This window comes from Schistocerca americana, chromosome X, assembly GCF_021461395.2.
Source record: "Schistocerca americana isolate TAMUIC-IGC-003095 chromosome X, iqSchAmer2.1, whole genome shotgun sequence".
Lineage (NCBI taxonomy): Eukaryota > Metazoa > Arthropoda > Insecta > Orthoptera > Acrididae > Schistocerca > Schistocerca americana.
In genome coordinates, this window is record NC_060130.1 from 666,291,696 (window position 1) to 666,309,452 (window position 17,757).

Here is a 17,757-nt window from a genome sequence, read left to right on the forward strand (position 1 = left end):
TGCGACTGTTGTTATTCTAAGAGCGGAAAGATCGTCGTCGTGGAGATTGAGTTTAGTCTTTGTTTGTGGCCAGTCCGTCACCGTTCAATAGAGGATAAAGTTGATAAATTCTACCCGAACCTTTATTACACAGCTTAGTAGTGCGTGAATGCTACTATGAAGATATCCGACCTAAGTACACTAGAGGAGGTCGGGTGCGAATGGTCCTTAGAGTTGTAAACGTGCAGCAGTGTATTATCGTGATTGATATTAATTTTACACAAGTTACACCGTTTGGTAGTATTCTCACTATGCTTCTGAAGATGAATGGCAACGCAACTAAGGTTTTAATGGGTTGAATAAAAAGCTATACCATCTGTAAAAGTTTCAACCTCGTATTATATCGTTTTGGGATGGCATTATTATAAAGGTTTGCCTGAAATATTAAGCCTAGGGGCCCTACTTTGGTATTCTTCCTTGCACCTGTCCATGCAATTTGTTGTAGAATGTAAATACTTTAGAATTAAAGGAGACCGCACACCAAAAGCAGAAGCGTTGAGTCGCCGATAGGCACAAGGAAAAAAAGGAAAACTTGCTGATGCCCCTACTTGGTAATTACACTAACAATATGGACAGTCGTATTGTCTGAGAGTCTAACGTGCCAGAGACGGTCGAAGGCTTTTCTTATGTTTAAGAACACTGCCCTAGTGCATTGTGGTTTTGTTTGCAAAATCCCATTGACAACAATTCAGGCTCTATATGAATAAATAGCCGTCAAAAGAGGCTAATTCGGATGCCAATATGAGACGACATACTACATCTACATCTACATTGATACTCCGCAAGCCACCCAACGGTGTGTGGCGGAGGGCACTTTACGTGCCACTGTCATTACCTCCCTTTCCTGTTCCAGTCGCGTATGGTTCGCGGGAAGAACGACTGTCTGAAAGCCTCCGTGCGCGCTCTAATCTCTCTAATTTTACATTCGTGATCTCCTCGGGAAGTATAAGTAGGGGGAAGCAATATATTCGATACCTCATCCAGAAACGCACCCTCTCGAAACCTGGCGAGCAAGCTACACCGCGATGCAGAGCGCCTCTCTTGCAGAGTCTGCCACTTGAGTTTATTAAACATCTCCGTAACGCTATCACGGTTACCAAATAACTGAACGTTCATTTTATTTTTTCCAATCACTGAACGTAATGACTGGTGAACCATATAGAATGCTGTTGATTCTGTAGCAGCTAATCAAACTTGGGGTCAGTGTTTGGCTGCGGAGAGAGCTTTCGCTGGAGGTCGTTCGCGTGTGGACGTGACCTCGTTGCGCGTAGTCACATGCTTGCGAAGCTGTTTTGACGCCTAGTGGGCAGCACCAGTTATGCTTCTGAGTAACCACGTCCCAGACGGTAGCAGGTTCATTCAAAAAACAAAAACGCAATTTTGTTTTTATTTTCGCCGTTCTCGCTTCGTAATAAACTCGGCATCCTGGACAGCAAAGGGTTTTTTTTAAATCCCTGTTTCGCTCTGTTTAGTTTCGCGAATATCATTTTGATAGCCTGCTACTACCTGTTTCCGATACGTCAGCTGCGTATTAATGTTATCATTTACTTCATGCAAGGAGTATACAGAAATTAGCAACTGAAACCGATGCAGTTAGAATGTCGTGCGGGAGCACAGGAGGAGGAGGAGGAGGGGGAAAAGAGAGAGAGAGAGAGAGAGAGAGAGAGAGAGAGAGAGAGAGAGAGAGAGAGAGAGTGTGTGTGTGAGTGTGAGTGAGTGGGGGGGGGGGGCACTTGTTGTCCTGGTGAATGGTGCAGTGTGGTGTGGCACATGAGTGTGATATGTCATTTTATTAGGCGTCTGAGTGACTGGATGGGCAGTATGCGTTGCCTTCGACCTTTTTTAATATATTCACGCAACTGTGGTTTCGCCTGAGAGGTACAGCACTGGAAGTAGGTAATATTTATTTTCCGTGAGGCTTATACGATTTGTACGTTAACAGTAGCGTGCGTGTGCCCATTCAGACAAACACGACTACTCCTTGTGGTTTTATCTCCTATTGACTGCTATACTGAAATACTGTTACGATGCACTAAAACAGTAAATACTGTTACTTTCTTAAAGAAATCTGTATAGTAGATTTTAGTATTACACATTTTCGCACATCTGGGAGCTGGACGTTATTTTGTTATTATTAATATCCTTGTTAAAAATAGCAGGTCTGTTTGATAGATGGCTGTTGGGATGCCAAGCACAACTCCACAGCCGGCCGGAGTGGCCGTGTGGTTCTGGGCGCTACAGTCTGGAGCCGAGCGACCGCAACGGTCGCAGGTTCGAATCCTGCCTCGGGCGTGGATGTGTGTGATGTCCTTAGGTTAGTTAGGTTTAATTAGTTCTAAGTTCTAGGCGACTGATGACCTTAGAAGTTAAGTCGCATAGTGCTCAGAGCCATTTGAACCATTGAACAACTCCACAGGGTGAGACGGCAGTGGCTTCCATATTTTCGTCGGCTTCCTTACTAATATTTTACCAGACCGAAGGACGTAATGAACTACTTAAGTCATTGCTAATTCCCATTTGGACATTCAGATTTCGATTTTCCCTTGTTTCTGTAAATCACTCATTTCAAAAGAATATGGTGTTATTCCTCCTCCATCCTTCACCAACTTCACTAGTACTTCGTCACAGGCAGAGTGCTGAACTCAGACATTCCTTCCTATTTCACCAGTGGTTAGGTCCACTGTGACTGGATCGTACAACATTAGAAAGAAATTATTGCCTCTTTAGTTAGATCCTTAATTAAGTTACCTCTTCTGATGCTTATTTCATTATACCCATACTTCTTGCAGAACACATTTTGCGTGCACAGACGATCACACACAAGTCGATGATGACACTATTTCATTGGACACTAAATCAAAATTACCAAACCACAAGCTCGATATCTGCAGGAATTGTGTGACGTATGCTTCTATATTCCTTAAATGACGTCCAGAGAACGTGCGTAATTCTTGTTACATTAATTTCAGCCGTTTTGCATGCAAAAGGTCGACCAATACACTATTAAGTGGTTGCTCATAATATCTTCGAAGTGTACTTAAGTATTAATTTCCATTAATGAAGCGAAGTTGGAAATTAAGTATCTGACACCTTTTCCAATTGTCTCCCAATAATTAAAGACTGTCAAAAAAAAAAGTAGACGGACACCACTGTGAAATAAGCGCAAGTGGACTCTAGAACGAAAAGAATTCGTGACCTCGAACGGATGGCGTAGGAGGTGAGATGGAGAAATGAGCTGTGTTTGTCTGGAGGACAAAACTGGTCTCCTTCATCGTGAAGTAGGGAACATTGCCAAATTCTGGGAAGGCCATTGTGTCGCCGCAGTATATCAAAGTAAACAGCAGCGGCAGGAGCATCTGCGGTTTCTGCAGTAGCAGCAGCAGCACCAGCAGCAGCAGCAGCAACAACAACAGTAACAACAACGCATGGAACTTGTATTTTGCATAGGTAATGTCCATCGGGTGGCTACAATTAAAGTGCAGCTAGTCACGAAGGTCCAGTGTAGACTGCAATTATCGTGTGGCAGCGAAACTTCGTAGATACACTGATGTGTTGTTGAGTAATTGATTTACGATGGAAAAAAATGATTTCAGTTTTGGCCACCAGGTGCAAATTTGGCGTTGTACAGAATCTCGTCGACGTTTCCGATGCCGATATTGAACAAACTGTGTAAGTGGTGATTAATAATAAAATCAAGATTATGCCTTCCTCGCTTGTTTGACCTTTTCTGCAAACTTCCCTTTCCTAATCCACTATATATGGAAACATTTCTACACGACACACCACTCATATCTGGTGTCTGTTCTTCCGGGCATGTCCGGAGGTCACTCATATAGGTTTCTGTACGTTGTGAAGGGTAATATGATCATTCAATGCAGAGCATTCCTTGTGTAAAGTGAAAGCGGCTTGTCTGTTGTAACAACACATGTTCCATAATTACGGTTAGGTATAACTCCAACTGCAAAAGTGCGATAAGAAATAATGTCCCTCTCATTGTAGGCTTCCAATCCTTCAAGAGCTTTGTCAGTACCTCTAACAACAGCAATTGTTAACCATGCATTGCCACTAACTACTTCTGTTGTAGTACAAGAAAATTGAATCTTGCAACCAACAAAAGTAATAGGTCCTTGCAGTAACTCCTGTTGACCAGTCTCATTTGGTGTAATTGAAAATGTATCCACTGTCTTGTACACTGGAAGTGTGCTCCTCCTCCTGTATCTTCTACGACGGTACGGCATGGCTGTGTGCTTCGTGCGGCTGCCTCGAGTCGAATGAACGTGCTGCTGCCTCTCGACACAATTATCAAGCTCGTGGGTGATTCTGCGTGATCCGACGAGCTAAAAAGAGGAAGAAGGGCTAAGGGACGCTACTTTGGTAGTGTGCGGCAAATGGGAATTCGACTTACAGGGGGGAAGGCGAGCTTGGGTAGTCCGTGCAGTTGTGTTTAACCACTGTACCGACGTCGCATAGATGGTTAGTGCATCTGCCTAGTAAGCAGGTGACCCAGGTTCGAATTCCAGCCTTGGTAAAAATTTTTATTTGTCGCCAGTGGATTCTTTCTTTCCCGAAATGCGACAGAGATCGGAATGTCTGCTTTCTGAACATTCCTATACGCCGTATCTTCTTGGATGCACAACGCCAGGTTTGCACCTAGTGACCAACCGTGGAACTATTTTTTTTTCCAGCGTTAGTCAATTTCGCATTAACGGATTAAAATTCGCTGCCGTGCGGTAATTACAGCCCACATTAAACCTCTGTGAATAGCTGCACTTAAATTATAACAACCTGGTACAAAAAAGTCTGAACCTGTGTTCTTGGACCCACTTTCAGTAATTTTCTGAGGAAGGGCAATTTGGATCATTTGGAAATTTGTGGTAAGTGCTATGGGACCAAACTGCTGAGGTCATCGGTCCCTAGCCGGCCGTTGTGGCTGAGCGGTTCTAGGCGCTTCAGTCCGGAACCGCGCTGCTGCTACGGTCGCAGGTTCGAATCCTGCCTCGGGCATGGATGTGTGTGATGTCCTTAGGTTAGTTAGGTTTAAGTAGTTCTAAGTATACGGGACTGATGACCTCAGATGTTAAGTCCCATAGTGTTCCGAGCCATTTGAACCGTTTTATCATCGGTCCCTAGGCTTACACACTATTTAACTAACTTAAACTAAGGACCACACACACACACACACACACACACACACACACACACACAAGGGAGGACTCGAACCCCCGACGGGGGGAGCCGCGCGAACCGTGGCAAGGCGCCCAAGACCGCACGGCAGGCGATTTGGAAATTGGAAATGTCTTGAACGAAGGAAGATTATGTTGATGATGATGATATTAGAAACGGAGCACAAGTTCGGAGTGGGGAGGGATGGAGAAATAAAACGGCAGTGTCCTTTTCAAAGGAGCTGCCCAATTATTTGCTTTAAGCGATTTAGAGAAACAACGAAAACTCTAAATCTGATTGGCCGGACGGAGATTTAAATCGCTGTCCTCACGAATTAGTCCAGTGGCTTGCCACTGTGCCATCTCATTCTGTAAAAAGCTTTGAATGAACAGTCTCGTAATCGAAATGAGCGAGAGCCTTCCAGAAAGTCTGGATTGGACGTTTCCGGGAGCAATCGCAAAATCGAGAAAGAAAAAAAATTGGGATATGAGAGCATGTGTAGGTCCGTTTAGCACCAGAAATATCGGGTGCATAAATAGCGTGCCGGCCGAAGAGCAGCTGACCGGCGCTCGGGCAGGGAGCCCTAGTCGCAACTGCTTTGGTTATTCCGCCTGGTCGTGCTCTACGTGCGGAGAGAGTTAACATCCCGGTCTCATTTCCCACATTCTTCTCTCACTTTATATTTTAGTCACGTGCTCTTTTTCGTGATGAGCTTCCACCGGATCAGATTGGTTCATTCGACCGGATCATGATATCAGACTGACTAGCAGGTGGGAATCCAGGGCTCGATTTTGTTGGAGGGGAACACAGTTTCTTTAACACTATCTCCCCCTCCTATCTCTTGAGCACGACTTCCAAGAAATTGCAGATAACAGAAATACAGCATTGGAAAAGGGTTTGTTAGAAATTTTCAGAAGTATATAAGTCGAGCAATTAATTTAAGTCATATAACAATGCCGCGAGCTCTGGTGCATGAAGTGTGGCATAGTGGTTAGCGTAATTATTTGTTACTAAGTATTTATCATTTTTGGAAGGTTCTTGAAATGTCTCAAGTTTGTAACGTTAGTATATTCCCGCATTATCGATGTTCGTATGAATAGCTGCAGTCATTTCTGTTCTGGCTGTACGTAGGTGTTCGTAATAAACGTGCTTTCAGTGTTAAGTGTTGCATTTTACTGGGAGCACTGCTTTCGAATTTGGAGTTGAGTCTGGTTACCACGTGGCAATATCAGCACTCCCTCAAAATTTTTAATTAATAAAGGGCCGTTACAGATGCTGTTATCCACTTGAAAATGTCCTTGATGTGAAGGACGAAACCGTGGACTTTAGGGGTTAGCCCTCTTTGAATGCATGAAAAATAGGTAATTTCCGTGATTTTAGGGGTAAAATAAAAAGTAAAGCTTATCCTGATGATGTACTTTTATTCCTTAACACTTTTTTCTTTAATAAATAATTTTTGGGTCCACATCGGATGCTTCCTGTAACTGCTGTACCAGGTGGAAGGACGCCTTGCAGTTGGAACATTGGTCATCGGCAGGAATTCCCGAAGTCCTCGTATTGGACCTGTAACAAACATATTATGTATAAGTCATTTGAAATATATTTTTATCAGCGTACATAGGATAACTGATAAATATTAAGTTCTAACAAACTTGTGACGTGCTGAAATTTGTTTCTCCCAAACAATGTAGAGAAAAACGCGCACCGAAAATAAACTTTTTGAAGATATCGTAAAACGGCTAAGTGAATTGCTAGAGAATATAGTTTAGAATGCCAGCAACAAATTCCGACCAAACTCGTCTCTACCGTTCTGTTTCCCGCCAGTTTGAAAAATACGATTTCGAAAAAAATGAGTTTAAAACATTGTTACATTTTTGAACCGGTAGTTCAGTTAAACTTATATCTAGTCAGCGATCCCTGGACCATATAAGAATCCTTCCAGACCCAAAAGGTGTACTCTTCTGTCTTCTATGTAGCCATAGTGGCAGCTTCTGTCATCCGCTGCCCTGCTCGCTCGATACGCTATTCGTTCGCCACTGTGCAGAAGAGGTAACGGGCCCGCCCGAGCTAAGTTCGAGCACTTTCATGACGTCCATGATGCCTGTTAGGCCGTCGATGAAATTATATGCTGCCACATTGGCCACTATGTCGTCTATGTTTGTTACGCTCTGACTGGTTTTCGGAGACACTTTTCATAAATCGCTTTGTAACTCAATAATGGAGTTTCTGGCGGACTTGGGCTGAACACCACAATAAACTAGATATCCCATATAACATTGTAAGCCAAAAAATCGATTTTTTTGAAATTTAGTGAAATTGAATAGTACTCCCCCCTTAAATAAAGTACATATCAGCAACTGGTACGACCTTTCATTAATTGAATATACATTTCCGGGATAATAGCTCTCTCTGGCCATGGAGAAACTAAATATTATCAGAATTATGCAACGTCGCAATTTACGTAATATAAATTTGTAGTGTTCGCTCACTGCGCCGGACACTTGCTGTCTTACATAGGCGTTGTACTCGTGTGGGACAACGTTATCAGTACCTGACAGTTTGAAAGGGGCCTAATTGTCTACATCTATACTCTGCAAGCCACCTTACGGTATGCGGCGGGGGTCACTTTCTGTTCCACTGTCACTTTTCCCCTTTCCTATTCCAGTCATGAATAGTCCGCGGGAAGAACGATTACCGGTCAGCCTCCGTGTCGGCTCGAATGTAATTTTAACTTCATGGTCGAATAGAATAGAATAGAAAATTTGTCTCAAAACCCGTCGTATAAAATCAAATGATAGAGACATGGGTGAGTCGTCAGTTTAAAGCTTTTTTTTGTAATTTTAAGTGCCACAAAATGATTATATTAAATCATGTTGAAAATAAAGTAAAATTAAGAACAAATATGTACTTAAAATACTTCTTTAGCATGAAATAGAATAAAATTAAACATCAGGCATACTTATTTGTACACTGTAATAGTATTTACTTGCTAGGTACTTTTTTAAAATAAAGTCCAAATTCTTCTGGTTTACAATATTTAAATTTTCGACAGGTTTTATTTCCCAGCCTCATACCCACATAATAAAGCGTCTTCTCCAGCAGTTTTAGCCTATGAGTTCGTAACTGGTAGTGAGATTTGTTTCTTGTTTCATAATCATGCTTAAACAGGCCATTCTCAAAAAGTTTCGGGTTTTGTTTAGAAAACTTAGTTGTCTCATAGATATAGAGGCCAGGAACAGCCACAAGATCAAGGGCCTTGAACAGAGGTCCGCAGGATTTGATTTTTTTCTGCACCTGTCGTGGCTCAATGATTTTTTTCTGCAGCCTAAAGACACTCTGCCAATTTGTGTTGTCAGATCCCCAAAAATTATACCATATCTAATCACAGATATAAAATATGCGTGATATACAACTTTTTTGTCTGGCGTTTTTATTATACTACTTCCAACTTTCACTGCAAGTATTAGACTATTTAGACAGCGACACGTGGCATCAACGTGGTTTGAACATGATCAATTCTTGTTCAGTATTGCACCTAGAAATTTGGTACAGTTTGTGGTGGCTAGGTGATTGTCCTCATATGATATTTCAAGTATATCCTGTACAGCTTGCTTTGTGGTAAAGTGAATGATTAGTGCCTTTGTTAAATTTAGTTTCGGAGCATTATTTCTCACCCAAGTTTCGATTTCAGCAAGCTGAAGATGGCTAACTAATTTTTCTGTTCTTGCAACAGACTATCGCTGTCGAGTCATCTGCGTAATGAATAGTGTCTGAATTTGTTAGTCGGCGTGTCATTTATATAACACAAGAACAGTATTGGCCTAAGGATAGATCCTTGGGGCACACCTTGTTCTGTCTTTTTTTTTTTCCAACTTGAGAAAAATCTTTTACCAATTTCTTCTATTACTACTCTTTTTTTTCCTGTTCAATAGGTAAGATGACATCCAGCTCAGCGAATTTTCACAAAAACCATATGCTTGTAGCTTACTAAGTAGCAGTTTGCTGTCTACTATGTTAGAGGCTTTAGTTAGGGCACCAAAGATGCCCAATACATTCATATTATTACCTAAACTACTACTAATTCTTGTAGTAAAGTCACTGATGGTTTGCACAGTGAATTTCCTCTTTGGAAACCGTGCTGATTGTTCTCGATAATATTATGCAAATTATTATAGTTAACTACTTTGTTACATGCTACTCTTTCAAATATTTTGGAAAATATTGATGACAATGAGATTGGTCGATAATTACTAACTTCATCGTGTCTGCCTTTTTTATAAATGTATCGTATTTCAGCGTACTTCAGTCAATCGGGAAAACACACTTCCTCGAAAGATTGATAAGGGACAGACGATGTGCAATACTATGGATGACTGCCTTCATTATTTTTGTCGGAATTTCATCCTAGCCTACTGATTTTAAATTCTTCCTTTTTGTATATCTATTTTATTCTTTACAAAGGACCATATTGCCTTAGAAATTTTTAGCAGTTGAGATATACTTATTATTAGCCAGTTATTTGGCTTGTCTGACTACTTTATCAAAATTCTTTTTATATTGCCTTACATAATTTAAAAATTCTGGGTCTTGATTGACTTTCGCCTCCATATGAAGTTCTCTTTTCCTCATGCTTGAAATATGAAATAAACCTTTTTATCAATGATCCCTTCTTTGGTGCGTCAGTTTTTATAGTTTTAAAAGGAAAGCAAACACTGAGCACCACCAAGAAGGCCTCCAGAAAGTTGTTGCAATTTTCATTTACTGAGGACTGAGCAGCAAACGGTCATGAGATGAAGCTGATTTTATTGACAAACATTTCTATGTTTGCTTGTCTCAAGTTTCTGACATTTCTATATGCGTGCTTTGGGCTAACACAAGATAATGTCACTAATAGAGCACTGTGGTCTGAGGTCCCTAAGTTTACTATAAAATTTTCTGCTACTGTGTAATGTAAGCTACTAGGAATGTTCTCTCTGCAGGATGCAGACGAAGCAGTTAGCCTTGTAATTTCTACAAAATTTAGGGTAAAAGCATCAGTTCCTTCATCTTCAAGGTAAATTTGTCATTTTTTCTCACATCTACAATACAATCAGCTCAAACAACAATTTTTTGCGTAGCTTTTAAGTTTTGAGTTGGTGTAGTAGATTTTCAAGTTGACTAGAAAACTGCTGGAGATTGAGTAACCAGGGGTATGATAATGCTGAATATCTGAAAGTAAACTAACTAAACTCTGTCCGAACATGCTTTGGAAGGCCCAACGGCACAAACCGGCCGCCACGTCATCCTCAGCCCACAGGCATCGTTGGATGCGGATATGGAGGGGCACGTGGTCAGCACACCCCTCTCCCTGCCATATGTCAGTTTATGGGACCGGAGCCGCTACTTCTCAATCAAGTAGGTCCTCAGTTTGCGTCGCAAAGGCTGAGTGCACCCCGCTTGCCAACAGCGCTCGGCAGACCGGATGGTCACCCATCGAAGTGCTAGCCCAGCCCGACAGCGCTTAACTTCGGTGATCTGAAGGGAACCGGTGTTATCACTGCGGCAAGGCCGTTAGCGTATGCTGAATATCAGCGTCTTATAATCCTTAAGTTCTATGCAGCAACTTTCAAATGTGCGTTGTTCTTTTAAATTATTGAAATTTTGCCTAATTTGGTATTTTACTGATGAATGAGCCAGAACACATGAGCCACCATACCAATTGTCTCCACAGAAGCTAGCTGCTACTTCATAATCTGTAAGTTTGCTCAATAAATTTATATTTTCATCTCGAAGCCAATGTTCACTTAAGCAAATAATCTTTGGAGACCATTTTGTTCTCTTTAAAATTCTTTCTAAGTCATGAAGCTTACTAATCAGATGACTTGATAAACCTCCAATATTTAAATGCATGATAAGGTGGTTATTTTCTATTCTCGATGTGATGTCATCAAAATTATCTATTCTGAACTGGCCAGAAGCAACTTTTTGTAGGTCACTTATCTTACCGTTTCTTTCCTCTCAGTTTCTACTAAAAAACTCCTTAAAATGGCATGGTGGTGAAATTTTCCGCTTGTTGCGGGGATGAATGGCTCCTATTGCTTCTTCTGCTGTTGTTTCTTTTTCCCTTGTTGATTGCTCTTGTGATGATAATGGCCCTGATTCTGGCAATGCTGATACTGCTGCTCCTGTCGGCACTGGTGACAGTGACTGTTGTTGTCACTGATGATGGTGATGATTCTCCTGTAGATTGAGGTGATGTTCTGCTTCTGTCGTTCCTGTCACTTCTGAAGAGGATCGTTTTGCTTCAGTTGATTTAGTTGAGTCGCTTCGCGAGATGCAAGGAAGACGAAGCACTGCCTTCTGTAGGAACGTACGCTCTTGGAATTCTAACAGTAAGCCACACCACGATGCGTAACGTCTTTCTCGCAGCGGCTGCCACTGGAGTTGGCCAGTCACCTCTGTGACCCTTTCGTGCTTGCTAAATGAACATGTAACGAAACGCACTGCTCTACTTGGAGCTTCTCTTATTTCCTCCTTCAGTCCTATCTGGCACGAATCCTGTACTGACGAGCAATATTCAAGCATTGTTCGAACGTGTGTTTTGTAAGCTACTTCCTTTATTGATGGCCTACATTCCCTGAGGAATACTGGACACTCTGCAACATTCTTTGTCATCCCACACCATTGGTCGGAGACTAGCACCAGCCATACATAACTACTGTCAACACCGCAACACAAATGACTGCGTATCGAATGGTCACCGAGAAGCATGAACAGCTGCTGAATGGCACCACGTGTTCAGCGGTGCATTGCGGTTCTGCACTACTCCGTATTGTCATCGTCGTCGCTATGGAGGCGGCCTGGTGAGAGGTTCCATTCTTTCAATGGTTTGGAGAGAGACAGCGGTGTTAGTCCCGGCGCCATGGTGAGGGGGGGGGGGGGGGGCATCGGGTATGAATTCAGCTCTGGCGGCCTAACGATACGTCACGGCGGATATCCCGCTTCCTCATGTGTTACTTGTCATGCAACAATACTATAGTGCCATTTATCGACACAACAGTGCTCGTCCACACAAGGCACGTTTCTCCACGTACTGTCTGTATTATGTGAAGGTGTGCCCATGGCGAGAAAGATCCCCAGATATGTCCCCGATACAGCTCTGACTCAGTTCCGTCTCAGTGCCAGTATCCAGTATATCAAGGACCAGTTACAACAGTTGTGTGCTGGCTTGCCTAGGAGAGGATACAATGGCTTCGACACGCGTCCCAACCGAATCAGTGCATGCATCCAGGCCAGAGAGAGTGCAACGTCAAACTGAATATAGGCTCATACTGCGAAGTTCTTTGTAAATTTGACTCGATTTTGTAATCGCTGTCAACGATCTTGCCGCAATGGTAACATCAGTTACCGTTAGATGACAGAAGATAAGTGCTGTCGGAGTTGATGACACTTGGATGGGTGACCATCCGGCTTGCTGAGCACCGTTGGCATGCGGAGTGCTCTCAGTCATTATGAGGCTAATTGGGGAGCTACCTGATGGGGAAGTAGCGGCTCCCATCACGAAAATTGACGACGGCCGGGAGAGCGGTGTGCTCACCACATACCAGTCCATATCCGCATCCAGTTACGCCTGTGGTCCGAGGATGACACGGCGGTCGGTCGGTGCCGTTGCGCCTTAAATGCCTCTTCAGGCGGAGTTAAATATTTTTTTGTTTTGTTTTGTAATCCCTCAACCAGTGAGTTTTGTTTCCTCCTCCCCTTCCGCGTACTCAACTTTTTTTTTTTTTTTTTCCAGGCAATGTATAAATGGTTATGCTTTTTCGTGGTAACTCATAGCCCTCATGAAACATCCACCCTCCCTCTTTGTATCAGCGCCTGTTAACAAAAAGTCATTGTGTTGAGTCACATGGTCAAGTTCACTAGATTTCTCTTCTAGCTTCCATTTCCCTAGAGAGAGAGAATTTGCAGGTTTGTTTTCCTCAGCAGCTGTATCTGTTTGCCAGTCCCCAGGCATAAAGTCATTGAAACTTATGAACATGAAGTCAGAGCTGACACCGATTTTTTTTACTTCGCTGCGTGTAATCCATGTGGGTAAAAAATAATTTCATATCGAGCGAGGTGTCTCAGTAGTTAGCAACCTGGTCTCGCATTCCGAAGGAGAGGGATTCAAATTTCATACAGATTTGTGCGTCCGTGGTTGTTCTAAATTTATTAAGGCGAATCGCTGGCGGTGCTTTTGCAAATAACAATATTGGTTTCTGTAAGGATCAGTGTCCAACCAGACTTTGTGCACCATCTGTAGTGACAACATCACGCACGAGAACTTGCAGTCTTAATTTTCCTTCGTGCGTAACATAAAACACCGTTAATTTTAATGGAATAAGTCACGAAAAATATGTCCTTAATTCACTTGCAGTTATAAGTAAGCACCGAGTATACTATACACACTGATAAGCCGAAACTTTATGACCATTGCCCACCGCGACGTCAAATACCGCCTAGCGGCGTTGCAGGCACGTGGCGCGGTAGCAAAAATACAGGGCTATTACAAATGATTGAAGCGATTTCATAAATTCACTGTAGCTCCATTCATTGACATATGGTCACGACACACTACAGATACGCAGAAAAACTCATAAAGTTTTGTTCGGCTGAAGCCGCACTTCAGGTTTCTGCCGCCAGAGCGCTCGAGAGCGCAGTGAGACAAAATGGGAACAGGAGCCGAGAAAGCGTATGTCGTGCTTGAAATGCACTCACATCAGTCAGTCATAACAGTGCAACGACACTTCAGGGCGAAGTTCAACAAAGATCCACCAACTGCTAACTCCATTCGGCGATGGTATGCGCAGTTTAAAGCTTCTGGATGCCTCTGTAAGGGGAAATCAACGGGTCGGCCTGCAGTGAGCGAAGAAACGGTTGAACGCGTGCGGGCAAGTTTCACGCGTAGCCCGCGGAAGTCGACGAATAAAGCAAGCAGGGAGCTAAACGTACCACAGCCGACGGTTTGGAAAATCTTACGGAAAGGCTAAAGCAGAAGCCTTACCGTTTACAATTGCTACAAGCCCTGACACCCGATGACAAAGTCAAACGCTTTGAATTTTCGGCGCGGTGGAGATCATGATCAGCAATTCATGTCATGGCCTCCACGCTCTCCCGAGTTAACCCCATGCGATTTCTTTCTGTGGGGTTATGTGAAAGATTCAGTGTTTAAACCACCTCTACCAAGACACGTGCCAGAACTGCGAGCTCGCATCAACGATGCTTTCCAACTCATTGATGGGGACATGCTGCGCCGAGTGTGGGAGGAACTTGAATATCGGCTTTATGTCTGCCGAATCACTAAAGGGGCATATATCGAACATTTGTGAATGCCTAAAAAAACTTTTTGAGTTTTTGTATGTGTGTGCAAAGCATTGTGAAAATATCTCAAATAATAAAGTTATTGTAGAGCTGTGAAATCGCTTCAATCATTTGTAATAACTCTGTACGTAAGCGAAGCAGACCAACACCAGCAGACACGGGCGGTAAATGACCCTAGCGAAAATATTGGCTGCAAATGGGAAAATCCATTGAGATAAGCGATTTTGACAAAAGGCTGATCATAATTACGCAGAGCCTTTGAACGAGTATCTCGAAAACGGCGAAGCTGGTCGAATGTTCACGTGCTACTGTCGCGAGCATCTACACAAAGAGATGGAAATATAGTGAAACTATCATTAGGCCCGAAATGTTTGGATGTCCACGACTCTTCACAGAACGTGGGGTTCGGAGGCTTGTCTGTTCTGTAAAGTAGGACAGGTGGTGATCTGTGGCATCTCTGTCGAAAGAACACAATGCTGGTGCACACCACACACTAGTGTTTCGTAGCACACCGTTCATCGTACATTGTTGAACGTGGAGCTCCGCAGCAGACCACCCCTGTGTGTTCACATGCAATCAGTTACGATTGCAGTGGCTACGGGACCATCTGGATTCGACTGTCGATCAGTGTAAACGTGTTGGCTCGTCGGGTGAATCGCATTTTTGTTACACTAGATCGACGGTCGTCTCTACAAACGCCGTTATCGAGGTGAACGACGGGTCGAAATGTGCAGCGCGTCACGGACACAGGCTAGTGGGAGCAGTATTATGCTATGGGAGACATTCTCCGGCGTTTGTTTGGGGCGTGTGGTAGGAACCGAGGACACGCTAACAGCTGCAAACCACCTGCTTCCCTTCATACTTGACGTCTCCGACGGCAATTTCAGCTTTCAGGAGTATAACTGCCCGTGTCTCAGAGCCAGAACCGTGCTACAATGGTTTGAGGAGCCTTACAGTGAACTCACGTTGAGGCCTCAGCGACCAGATTCGTCTGATGCAAATCCTATGGAACCCATCTGGGTCGCTATCGGGCGCCATCACCGTGTACGCAAATCAGCGGTTCGTTATTCACGCGAATTACATGACCTGTGCGAAGACATCTACTGCCGCACACCTCCACAAGCCTTCCAGTAAACCGTCGGATCCCTGGTACGTGGAGTCAGTTATGTGTATCAGTCCAAAGACGGACACACAAGCTATTATGCGGGTGGTCACAATGTTTTGGATCAGTAGATATACACGTACCATTATACAATACACAAAACTTTCTTGTTCAGAAATGAATATCGACCGTGATGGTTGGTTGTTTTGGGGAAGGAGACCAGACAGCATGGTCATCGGTCTCATCGGATTAGGAAAGGAAGTCGGCCGTGCTCTTTCAGAGGAACCATCCCGGCATTTGCCTGGAATGATTTAGGGAAATCACGGAAGACCGTGATGGGTGAGCACCATAAAAAGCACCAAAAAAAGATATTTCATGTAGCATGAAATAAAGTAACTGACATTTATAAGAAGTAGTTGCAGTTATAAAAAAAGAGGGAGAACAAAATACGCTGTTGACATGATCTAAGGGGAACGTTAGCTGGGCGTTTTTCGTGGTACTATTCGAGAAGCGTGGGCTCTCTGACGGCTCCTTTATCTCGCTGTCGGAAAGCGCACGCCATATACAGTTAGCGGAGTCAAATACACTCAGCACTTACACTTAACCTCAAACATTCATAAGTACCGAAGGAGAGATGCGAATGTGCACGAATACAGAAATAATTTACATTAGGTGACTAGACAACCCCCTGTGCTCTCTGGGCACCTACTGTCATACTGCTTTACTTACAGTGTATGCTCTTTACGTGTCTTCTTCAAATGCTTTCGTATGTTGGAAGGGGCGAAGTTACTAGGATGCGTGATAACCGCCACAACTATAGAAGAAATGTAAAAGTTAGAAATAGGTAGAAGATTGGTGTTATAGGAGGAAATAGAGAATATGTTGCACGTATTGCTGAAGAGGTTGATTTTAGAATCTCTTTGGTCTGGAAATTAAACGATTGACACAGCGTAGAACAGCGCGTCATACGAGTAGAATAACTGACAGTTAAATTAATTACAAATCTACACTCCTGGAAATGGAAAAAAGAACACATTGACACCGGTGTGTCAGACCCACCAACTTGCTCCGGACACTGCGAGAGGGCTGTACAAGCAATGATCACACGCACGGCACAGCGGACACACCAGGAACCGCGGTGTTGGCCGTCGAATGGCGCTAGCTGCGCAGCATTTGTGCACCGCCGCCGTCAGTGTCAGCCAGTTTGCCGTGGCATACGGAGCTCCATCGCAGTCTTTAACACTGGTAGCATGCCGCGACAGCGTGGACGTGAACCGTATGTGCAGTTGACGGACTTTGAGCGAGGGCGTATAGTGGGCATGCAGGAGGCCGGGTGGACGTACCGCCGAATTGCTCAACACGTGGGGCGTGAGGTCTCCACAGTACATCGATGTTGTCGCCAGTGGTCGGCGGAAGGTGCACGTGCCCGTCGACCTGGGACCGGACCGCAGCGACGCACGGATGCACGCCAAGACCGTAGGATCCTACGCAGTGCCGTAGGGGACCGCACCGCCACTTCCCAGCAAATTAGGGACACTGTTGCTCCTGGGGTATCGGCGAGGACCATTCGCAACCGTCTCCATGAAGCTGGGCGACGGTCCCGCACACCGTTAGGCCGTCTTCCGCTCACGCCCCAACATCGTGCAGCCCGCCTCCAGTGGTGTCGCGACAGGCGTGAATGGAGGGACGAATGGAGACGTGTCGTCTTCAGCGATGAGAGTCGCTTCTGCCTTGGTGCCAATGATGGTCGTATGCGTGTTTGGCGCCGTGCAGGTGAGCGCCACAATCAGGACTGCATACGACCGAGGCACACAGGGCAAACACCCGGCATCATGGTGTGGGGAGCGATCTCCTACACTGGCCGCACACCACTGGTGATCGTCGAGGGGACACTGAATAGTGCACGGTACATCCAAACCGTCATCGAACCCATCGTTCTACCATTCCTAGACCGGCAAGGGAACTTGCTGTTCCAACAGGACAATGCACGTCCGCATGTATCCCGTGCCACCCAACGTGCTCTAGAAGGTGTAAGTCAACTACCCTGGCCAGCAAGATCTCCGGATCTGTCCCCCATTGAGCATGTTTGGGACTGGATGAAGCGTCGTCTCACG

General features: G+C 44.2%; 1 protein-coding gene and 1 pseudogene across 1 annotated transcript in view; one reads left to right on the forward strand and one right to left on the reverse strand.

Moving 5' to 3' along the window:
- LOC124555287 (pyruvate dehydrogenase (acetyl-transferring) kinase, mitochondrial) overlaps positions 1 to 17,757 on the forward strand; it is a 372,705-nt gene that overhangs the window by 191,797 nt on the left and 163,151 nt on the right. The window lies entirely within an intron of this gene.
- Positions 10,640 to 10,757, reverse strand: LOC124557031 (annotated as a pseudogene).